This window comes from Strongylocentrotus purpuratus, unplaced genomic scaffold (genome assembly GCF_000002235.5).
Source record: "Strongylocentrotus purpuratus isolate Spur 01 unplaced genomic scaffold, Spur_5.0 spur5_scaffold_10, whole genome shotgun sequence".
Taxonomy (NCBI): Eukaryota; Metazoa; Echinodermata; class Echinoidea; order Camarodonta; family Strongylocentrotidae; genus Strongylocentrotus; species Strongylocentrotus purpuratus.
Genome location: NW_022145595.1, coordinates 25,825,411 through 25,836,544, shown reverse-complemented (window position 1 = coordinate 25,836,544; position 11,134 = coordinate 25,825,411).

The window sequence follows — 11,134 nt, the reverse complement described above, 5'->3', positions numbered from 1 at the left end:
CGTTTGGTTCTGCATGTAGATAATTGAAACTGCTACTTTAAAAAAATATTTATCAGGTGTTTTATTTTCTCAATACCAGAGGTAGTACATAATCAAAATCATGCAATTTACATCATACTGACTTGACATCACATTCAGAATAATCAAAATACAATTCAAAAGTATAATTCTTAATTAACATCAAATTATTGTTTAACAAAACAACTCTTTCATACATTTCCTTATTCATTTAAAACAATAATAATAATAATAATAATAATAATGATAAAATACTTAGTCATTTAATGTTCTTTTTTTTTCTATCAAAAACGCTTTACATGTTGAAGTAAACTTAATGTCAAATGAAACACGAGTACTTGAGGGAGTGATAGATCGGCAGCAGTTCGGCCAATGAGAGCTAAAATTGCCTTTCTGCTCCAATAAATCTTCTAAGTTTCACAATGGATGGCTATAATTCTACCGAGATACCAAATCCAAAATATAAAATGGTACCATGAGTGAAGGAAGAGTTCAATAAAGGTAAAAGTAGGATTTATGAAACTTGGAAAGAGGAAACTCAATAAAATGGGCGGATGTAAAAGATGGAGGTAGCAGTGACTCATAAATAATTTCTAGAAAATATTTCGACATTGTTCTCACAATTAATGCAATGCATTCGACAGGAGTTTCGTTTCGGAAGTCGCGACATTGATTGACAATTCTTTTCCCCGAATGTTTTGAGATTCCCGAACGACCTTCATATACACACATTAGACTTATACGAGGAAGAGACTGAAACACTAATTGTTTGACTATTTTTCTCGAACATTACCCCTCTCCAACGTTTTGCAAGTTCCTACAGGCTTCTTCTGGCGGTTCGATTCCCGTTTTGAGGGACCGCGTCATTTAAAGCGGGACTACACTACTTGTAGCTACTTGCGCCTTTGTACAGTCAACAATGCCTAAGCGGTACCCGTTGATCCCCCATGGTCCTCTTTTTCTTATGTTAATTGGGAGCTGATTTGATGAGATAACCATCTGCCTGTGACCACGCAGGGAGGTATAATCTCTCCTGGCCAAACTAGTGCACGTAGTTCTCGGAATGCCTATGTTGTCGTATACTTTGATGATATTTCTTTGAAATTTCATTTTGATGATATGCAAGAAAGAAGGTCACGCTTATGACCTTATTACGATCCATTTATATTTTGAATAATCCATGCCCAGGAGAGGATAGTCATTCAAGAGAGTCCCATCCCCCCCCCCTCCCTTACCCCTCCACGCCCCCCCCCCCCCCTCGTGGAACCTCTTAGCCCCCATGGGGATTAGCAAGGGGGCAAGGTTTCAGGATGTGATATACTTTTAATACTCTTAGTTCAAATAGAACAGAAAGCTCCTCATAACGGGATTAATAGAACGGAAAAGTCTGTCTGATATCTTCGTCGATACTGCTCCTTACATTTTCCCGTCACAGATAATGATAAATTAGGCTTAAAACATTTATTTACCTGAAATGTGAAAATGAGATCAATATTAACAGCAATTGCTATACAACTCATATGTTGAATATCATTAAAAATCAATTCCAATATAAGAACGGAAAGGAATGCATGTTCAAGTAAAAAATTATAACGATTTCTACTTTGAGATTTAGTCCCATAAAATTCTCAAGATTATATATGTATATATATTATAAACTACCTTTTTTAATCGATATAGACAACAACATTGGCGAGAGGGGAAATACATAAACTCACACAAATTGACCAAACAACTGCAATGTCCCTTGGAAGTGACCGTCTCTCACATTGTTCAAGAACTACAAATCTTAGATGAACTTCATATTTAACTGATACCCTTGGCCGGTGAGTCGGAAGTCATACTAATTGATTCCTAAACCAAAAGGCTATATTTAGAGAGCGAGAGAGATAACCGGTGACGAATTATCATCAAACGACTGTAATAATAAGAATAATAGCTAGTTCTTATATAGCGCTTTTCAGGACCGAAGGCCCTCTCAAAGCGCTTTACAGATATATACATATATTATAACCCCGGTCATCGGATTCAGGCTTACCTGCACACAATGTATGCACATTCTCCAATCCCTGGGGAGCATTCCAGCCAGGCGTCATTTTTATATGCGCGCACTTGCTAATCTAAGCACATTAGCTTTCGCATCCTACCGGGTACCCATTTCACACCTGGGGGGGGAGTGAGTGGCAAATGTAGATCACTGTCTTGCCAAAGGACATTAGTGCCGTGGTGAGACTTGAACCGCGGATTAATTTGTCTTTTTATTCTCTCATTCCTCTGATTGAAATGAATATAGGCCTAAATAATTCCAAACAATTAAACTTGTTTGAGGAGGCACGATGGTTCAGTGGGAGATTAGTGGTCTCGTTACTGGAAGGTCCGTGGTTCGACACCAAGACGATGCGGTAGCGTAGTTTGGTATTGACCCCCAGTCCTTCGGATAGGAATAAAAGCTATCAATCTTAGCATTCATGTAAACAATCATTTATCCAATCAACTTTATCCTATTTCATGAGGTTATTCCGAGGAAACTTATGAACGAAATTCAATGTGACGCAACCTCGTATATAGATAACCACTTTAATTTCCAGATTGTGTTCATAACGATCAAAAATCCTAAACAAAATTTTAAAAAATACCTATATCAAATTATGAAAGTAATAAAAACATGTTAAAAAAAATAACCACAATTTTCATTTGATAGAACTTCTACTCATTTTTTTTTTTTAATTAAGCAAATTTTACTGTTTCCGTGATCCTATTTCGCAAATGTTGATTCTCCGCACATACTTCCTGGAGCATGCAGTGGATGACTCAGGTAGGATAGGCAGTCCCTGGCCCATCAATGGTTTAACGACTGCCGCTTACTCACTGGTACATACCACATTGCGTGGCCTCTACAACAAAAGGCTGAAAATGTGTTTCAGGTAAAAAGAGGTTCTTCAAACCTTTGTGCACAAAAGCTATACGATCTACAAATGTATGCGTCAAGAATCAATAGATTCCACAAATACGATCGCAAATACTTTCGAGAAATCATTTCCAAAAACCTATTGTATATTGAAATCATGTTCGGTTGCGTCATACGCCATTATTATATCCGCAATATTCATAAAGTGATGCACAGGTGAAGGCTATTAAAATTGACTTGGGTTGGTTTTTCGAAAATCCTTGCGATCAGGTTTTTTTTAATTTGATGCGTAATGCTATTACAGACTCCGAATAGTATTTTTTCGACGATGATGATAACTTAAAGATCTAACATCTTAACTGTTACTCAAACGTTTCTATTCGAATTCTTCTCCTTCGCCCTGTGAATGAAACCTTTTTGACAATAGGCCCATTTGGGTCTAAAAATCGCGATTTTACCAAAGTTGCGATGTTACGGTGGTCACGGCGATGGTTGGTTGATAAAATGGCGACATTTTGACCGAAATTGGACCCTTTTATGTCTCCCTCCTCGGTGAAAGAGGAATTAAAAGAAGGAAGAAAAGAGAAATCTACCACTAATTGTTGAAATAGAAAATTCTAAAGTGACACTCTTGCACTTATAACTGCGCCTGTTTCCGTAAAAATGTAATTATAATCAGTGCAACACGATTATGTAGATGTAATTGGTGATATAATCATTACACAATCATAGTTATAAACGGTTAGGTAATTAATGGTCACTGCGTAATTACAACTTTAACAGTCCTGTTTCGTCATCATCGCAAAACAAGACGTTATTTTGTATACAAACTCTGCATGCATAATAAAAGCATGATAAATTATACAATAAATCTTAATTTGAACTGTACTTGACTTTTTTAATTTTTTTCCGCAATTACGATGTAACATAAATGTAGCAGGTTACAAGTGTTAAGAACTCGGGTAAAAGAAAAGTGTTGATAAACTTGACTTTCTTTTTTTCAATGGAAACAATATGATAACGTATGAAATCAGCTGATAACCTGTCAATTTTGTGACAGTAATTCAGTTGTATTATCTATATCCTGGGCTTACGATCACGATTTTCTGAAGTTTCAATATTGCTATGTTCCAAAGTTTAAAGATACAGAGTAGTGATGTGAAACATAGTGTTCTTGCGTGAAAAACTACGTATCACTCGATAGCTGTATATTACCCTAGAGATAGATTGAATACGAACGAATAGAAAAAATACCGATAGACTATCAGGGTTGTATTCAAGAAATACAAGAATAATATATAATTATATTCCTATCAAAGAAGTTAATGGACAATGATGGTATAATGGTATAATGAGAGAGAGAGAGAGAGGGGTATGAGAGATGGGCATCGCCTATGGATGAGGGGGAGAGAGAGAGGAAGATAAAGATTGATAATCCAAGAGAAATAGAGAGAGAGAGTAAAAACAGACAGAAGGGGAAATGAGATGAGAGAAAGAGGGAGGAGAGAATGTGAGAAAAAAGAGAGAGTAAGAAGAAGAAAAGGAAAAAGAAAAAGAAGAAGAACGAAGAAGAAAAAGAAGAAGAAGAAATAGAATAGGAAGAAGAAAAGAGAAGAAGGAGAAGGAGATAGAAAGAGAGAGGAGTAGAGAAAAAGAGATTGTCTGCTTGTTCTGGGGCTTACCCCTCAATCGACGGTAGATAGGAAGTGATCTCATCTCAACTCTCGGTGACTAGACCCAACAGACCCCCCCCCCCCCCCTCTCTCTCTCTCTCTCTCTCTCTCTCTTTCTCTCTCTCTCTCTCTCTCTCTCTCACCTTCTCTCACCCTCTCTCACCCTCATTCTTTCTCTCTCCCTCTCTCTCACTTTCCCTCTCACTTCTAGCCCCTGCTTTTTTCATTCTTTGTTATTTCTGTATGTTTTTCATTCTCTTTTCATTTAATACTCTCTTTCTTCCAAATCTGTGTTTTCTCCCGTTTCTTTCGTCTATTTATGTTCCTTTTCCTCTCGTTTCAACTTCCTCTCTCTCTCTCTCTCTCTCTCTCTCTCTCTCTCTTTCTCTGTCTCTCTCTTTCTCTGTCTCTCTCCCTATTTATTCAGTTGCCTCATTCTTTTCACGTTCTGTCTTTTCTTCCTCTTTTCATTTATCTGTTTCACTTTCTTCTATTTTTTTCGTTTCCATGTAAGCAAACTCCATGCTCATTCTCATATGCATATCTTTCTCTCAATACGTATCTTTTTTGTCGCTCATACGGCACGCTACATAAAGATGTCAATATTACTTTCGCCCCCCCCCCCCCCCCCTTCTCCCCCTCCCCCCCCTCCCCCCTCTCTCTCTCTCTATCTCTCTCTTCTATTTCTGTTCCCCCTCTCCCTCTCCCTCACTCCCTTCCTATTTCGTCACCGGTGATATAGACAGCGGAACGAGCGCATACCCGCAGCAGCTGTGCAGTCAGTTCTATACGAGACATGAGCGTGCGAACGTGTCTTACGCATCGTCGTCAGCCGACTGGCTCAAAGTTTTTCTCAACAAATTTCTTTTCGCGCTCTTTTGTGTCGGCAGGTCCTACACCAGCTGGAAATTCGTATTCGCAGCATCTAACGGGTTCACGGGTATTATCTCTTTAGCCTCTCGTTACGTGTCAGCCAATTCAATTGTTTCGCAGTTATTCCACGAAAGTATATAGCGAGGAGTTACTTTTCATTTCGCAAAAGTTTCGAGGTGTACCGAATCGACCTTTTCCCCGCCAGCAGCAAACCATGTAAATGGGTTTCATTCGAATCGTCTGCGCGAGATATTTTCTCAAAGGTCGATCTTCGGATATCGGTCGCAGTTTTTGTTTTCCACGGCTTCTAACACTACTTGCTCCGGAATAAAATTTGCAAAATTCATTTGGATGCCGAAAAGCTTGGATCTTGGAATTTACCTTTAAACATTATGTATTTTGTTTTATTCGTCACATATCTTGATTTTAACCAGAAAAAGGCTTTTCAATTTGGATACGGCTGTCTCTGAATCGGTTGCTTCAACCATGGGACCGCCTTGGAATTGCACTGCTAGTGGATATTAACACTGGGAATAACTCGCTCTCTCTCTCTCTCTGTCTCTGATGATTTCTAAGTTGTACCCTGGATATTTATACTTTAAGGATATTTGAGGATTTTATTGACACACTCGACGTTATTTTGTCAAAGTTGTATAAAGAGGTAGGTAAAGTTGCATTTATTTTAGATACTTTATGTGACGCTAAAGGTACATGTATATACGAAGTGGTGATTATTTACCTTGCAGTGTGTGTGATATATTGGTGATACGTTGATTTTCCTTCAAGTAAAATTGTCAAATCAATGCCCGATAAATTAAGATAGCGAACGTAATTTTGAAAGCATTAATATGATTAAGATATGGATAATTTATAAAAAATCTCTCTAAGAATTGTGCGTCAAACTAACGTCATGACTCAGATTATGCCTTATAAAATAATGCAAGTTATTTATGCATGGAACAAAACAACTCCTTTAGAATCAGAGCTATAAGCCCAATTGTTTTCAAACTTAATGCCGACAAAGTCCCAAGAATGCTCCAGAGCCTTTATTTTGGTGTGTAAGAGTGTTTAAATCAAATGTTGTAATACATGCAGTTTTACATTTAAAAATCACTTGGAATTTATTTCTTGGACATCATGGAATATTGAGTAAAGTTGCATGCAAGGATGCTTGGTATTATAGAGTATTTCTCTACCACTCTGAAACTTTAGGCAATTTTTTGGGGGGAAGCGTCATAATCTCCTCAATTACCTCTCAGTATCTCTTCTGCCGGCTGTGGTTGCTAATTTTGACACCCTGTTTGGATATAATTTTTATATCGTGTAAAATAAGCCGCGAAACTGAACAAAATATGCATAGGAGAGTGTGGTTAAGAGGGGACGCGATAAAGTGAAGCCAACTTGTAATGATTCTCATTTATCCATCTTTCCGCTGCAGAAACGGAGCTCAGAGGGGGGAGGAGGGGTGGGGTAGGGTGGGGTGGGGTGCAAAAGAGGGGAGACAGGATAGATGAACAGGTGAAAGAGGTTAAAATGGGATACAGGTAGCTTACTGAATACAAATCTGCATCACTTTACATTACCATACGAATCATTCATATCCCAATGGTCGGATGGATGCGAGAAATATTATCTAATCACTGTGGATTATTTTGAGGGAAGGGGCAAAAAGGATAGGGAGGGGGGGCGGAAATAAGCCTGGTGCTGTTTTAAAAATTGCACTGTAATCTTTATTCTGCATTACCTTAATTCATGTGTGTCACTTTCTCAAGACGCTAATGCGTTTAACCTGTAAAACGACTTCACCAAGTAAGTTTAATGCTAATAACAAATAGAATATATGATCGTTTAATTGGCAGTTAGTTTTGTCTAAATCAGTACTTAATGTACCAGACAAGATTGGAATCATAGAGTAGATAGGGGAAGGTGGAAATGAATTTGACTCATACAAACTGGCGAATTTATGGACCCTAAAGTATCACCCACCCCCTCATCTGAGAAACCAAAACCTACCACACTTTAAATCCAGCTGAATAAAAACGTAAATAAAAATGTGCCCTTGTGACCGTAGGCCGAATATGAATATTTTTTGCAAGCTTTAAACCTATGCCCTCCCCCCCCCCCCCCCCCTCCCAACGCGGTAAAATATCATGGATCCGCTGCAGACCCATTTTGAATTTTACGGGTCAAGATTTTAAAGGGATATCAGAAGGACAAGGGGTATAAAAAACTGATCTTTACTGGTGTATATAGTAATATGCAGATCTTGTTTCATACAAAATGAGAGAGGAGGGATGGTAACAAAAACGAACTTTCCCATATATCAGCGTGCTGTGCAGTTAAATTAGGAGAGGTGATTTGGACAAATTGGTAATTTTAGGGTGATTTTTTTTTTGGAGGGGCATTGAGTCTCGAAATCGTTCCATCTATCTATCTCAATCACACTCATTTCTCATTTATCATAATATGACGTCACAGTGGCCTTTATCAAGCTATCTAAAAGAAGTATGCATGGTATAGCCGTTCCCTCTAGTCGCTTGGCATGATGTCATGGTTTAGAAGGGCAGTTCGCACTGGAACCATTTGCCCATTCATTGTTCAGGGTTTCTACAGACCTAGTATTTGGCACACCACCATGTTCATAGTGATGGGGGGGGGGGGGGGTATCACGGCCCTTAAGTTGTGAGTGAACAACACGCCAAGTCAATGTTTTTTTGTTGGGGGGGGGGGGGGACATCATGAACACTGGAGATAGTAATTTCTTTTTGTTCGTAATAGTTTCTTTTTGTATCATGTTTTAAATGAAGGAAGAAAGAGGGGGGGGGGGGGTAAACAGGGCTGCACATTATACGATATGAGTATTGGAGGCATTGGAATTTATATCATTCCCACTATGTACATGTATGTACAACTATATCAAGTTGACATTGTTCAGCTTTCTAATATTTGACAAAGAGAGATGTCAGAAATATGGAGGCAGTGTGAATGAACTTCAGAATTATTACGCTCCCTCAGTGGATGCAATTTATACTTATTGGAATATTTTAATTTCCTGTTTACACGATGCTACTGAGGATAGGCATAGAGAGACCTGATCGTGACTGGGAAGCGGTGACTGGGAGAGAGAGAGAGAGAGGGAGAGACAGAGAGAGAGAGAGACAGAGAGAGAGGGAGAGACAGAGAGAGAGAGAGGAATAGAGAGAGAGGAAGTGAGAGAGAGTGAGAGAGAGAGAGAGAGAGAGGAATAGTAGAGAGAGAGAGAGGGAGAGTGAGAGAGAGAGAGAGAGAGAGGATAGTAGAGAGAGAGAGAGGGAGAGTGAGAGAGAGAGAGAGAGAGAGAGGAGGAGAGGAGGGGGTGAAAAGAGGGGGTGAAAAAGAGGGGAAGAGGATGGAGATGAAATAGAAAAGAGGAGAGACAGAGAATGGGGGGGGGGGGCAATGAGAGAGAAACAATGGATAGACAAAGTGGGGAGAATTGACGAATGGGTAGTGAGAGGAGAAGGAGAGAGAGAGAGAGAGAGAGAGAGAGACGGAGCTTTTTATATAAAGAGAGAGAGAGAGAGAGGCGGGGGGAGAAAAAAGGATGGGCGAGAGAAAGGCGAGGGATAGATCGAGGAAAATAGAATAAAAACCAGACCTATACAAACAAAAACAAAAACAAAAAAAACGACATCAGTATTATCCAGTAATTGGAGAAGCATGATCTGATATCTTCAACTTTATCATTCGGCGAATATATTATCACACTGATCTTCCATAGACATTACCTTCGTTGTCTTAAAAAGAGAAGTAGTTCGTCCTACAGATACATTTATTAGGTAGGTAATGACTTAACGAGCTCGAATGTCCGACTTCGTGACCTAAAAAGTGTCCGATACGTTTTACTATGTACATGATATATCAAGGTGATCTAGATCTAGTATGAAACATCTGGGGTTTTTTTTTTAATTGAAATTAATTTTAAAAATAGCTGAAAAATAATGAAAGAAGACAAATTATTACGAGAATATTGTGCGATATAAAGAATGCTAGATAATATTTTCATATAGTCATGGCGTGAATCATTTGATATATTGTTCGTGTCTTTCCTTTCATTTAGCCTTCTTTCGTTTTTCGAAAGTAATACATGGCTGTATATTAACTCGTAAAATTCCCCCTCTCTCTCTCTCTCTTTCTCTCTCCCTCTCTCTCTCTCTCACTCTCACTCTCACTCTCTCTCTCTCTATCATGCAAATTATGACGACACTAGAACACGTCAGATATATTACCCAATATATTACTCGTTCAGACATTTCGAATGCTTCTGGTAATATTAGCCTCTGCAATCATCATGCAATAATCCAAACGATAATCTTAATCGATGGATTAATTTAATCTCCATCCAGGCAACCGTTTTAATCCAGTGATAGATTTAATCATCACTTTTCCAGATAATGTATTTAATTTGTCATCCCGAATTACGTTCTGTGTAATCAGTATTAGGTTAGTCTGGTGTTGCCGTCATGTTAACCGCAGATAAGGCATGAAAATGATCAAATATCAATGCCTTCTGAAAAGTATGATCCATCAACTCTCATTAATAATACCAAATTGAAGTTAAGTAACTAAAGACGAGAGCATTTTGAGATCGCTAGGCAAAGCATACCGACTTCTGTGAGATTATACGATAATCTCCTGGGCAAGTTGTATTAGCATGCGATCCAGGGACTTCCCCATATTATGAGCCGAATCCCTTAACTTTGAAAAATGGATTAAAGGGATTGCATTATACTTTTCGAGAAGAAAAATGTTTTAAATGTCTCATTATTTCGAGCATTGGGTTGTTGAATACCACACGTTTCAACCCGGAACCGAGTCTAGCTCAAAGATTAGCGAAAGAAAAAGAGAAACAATAAAAGAAACAAAACGACGAGCATGATTATGATGATACATATTGCTTCTTTGTTAGCAGGGTTGCACAATTACGCATGACCCATGTGCTGAACGAGTACAAAAGTAAAAGGCATTGAATCGCATAGATGAGAGTGTACTAGGAGTTATTTTCACTTCATAATAATTTTGTTGGTGTGTGTACAGCTCCCATCTCTATACGGTTTCATTGAATTCAAAATTTATAATCGAATTTCATAAGTACACTGAGCGAATTGTCTAAGCAAAGGTGATATATAAAGATGATGAACATTATGATGGTGATGATCTTACATTTAAATGCTAACTTTATTGGAGGAGCTCGCGCCTTTGAATATTTTTTAAACAGATAAATGGCGCCATACAAATGTTGTGAATCATCATCATCTTCATCTTGTAATACAGCCCTATTGTCAAATCATTCTCTCAACTTTTTCATTCTCTCAGCGCTTCACCACTACGCATTAGTAGGTTTAAAACATTAATGCTTGACCATATATTATGGAGGAGCTTGGGGAGGGGAGGGGGGAGGAGGAGGAGGAGGAAGGGGAATGGAAGGGAGAGGGAAGAAGAGGAGAAGCATAAGCAGGAGCAGGAGCAGGAGAAGGGGAGGAACATTATGTAGATTTCATGGTGATTTTCATTGGGGAGTAACGTAATCTATAATACAAAGTATAAGTCAATAACAATTGACATTAATTACACTCTTAACATTACGTCTATCATCTTACAATACTACCATATCTTACAACTT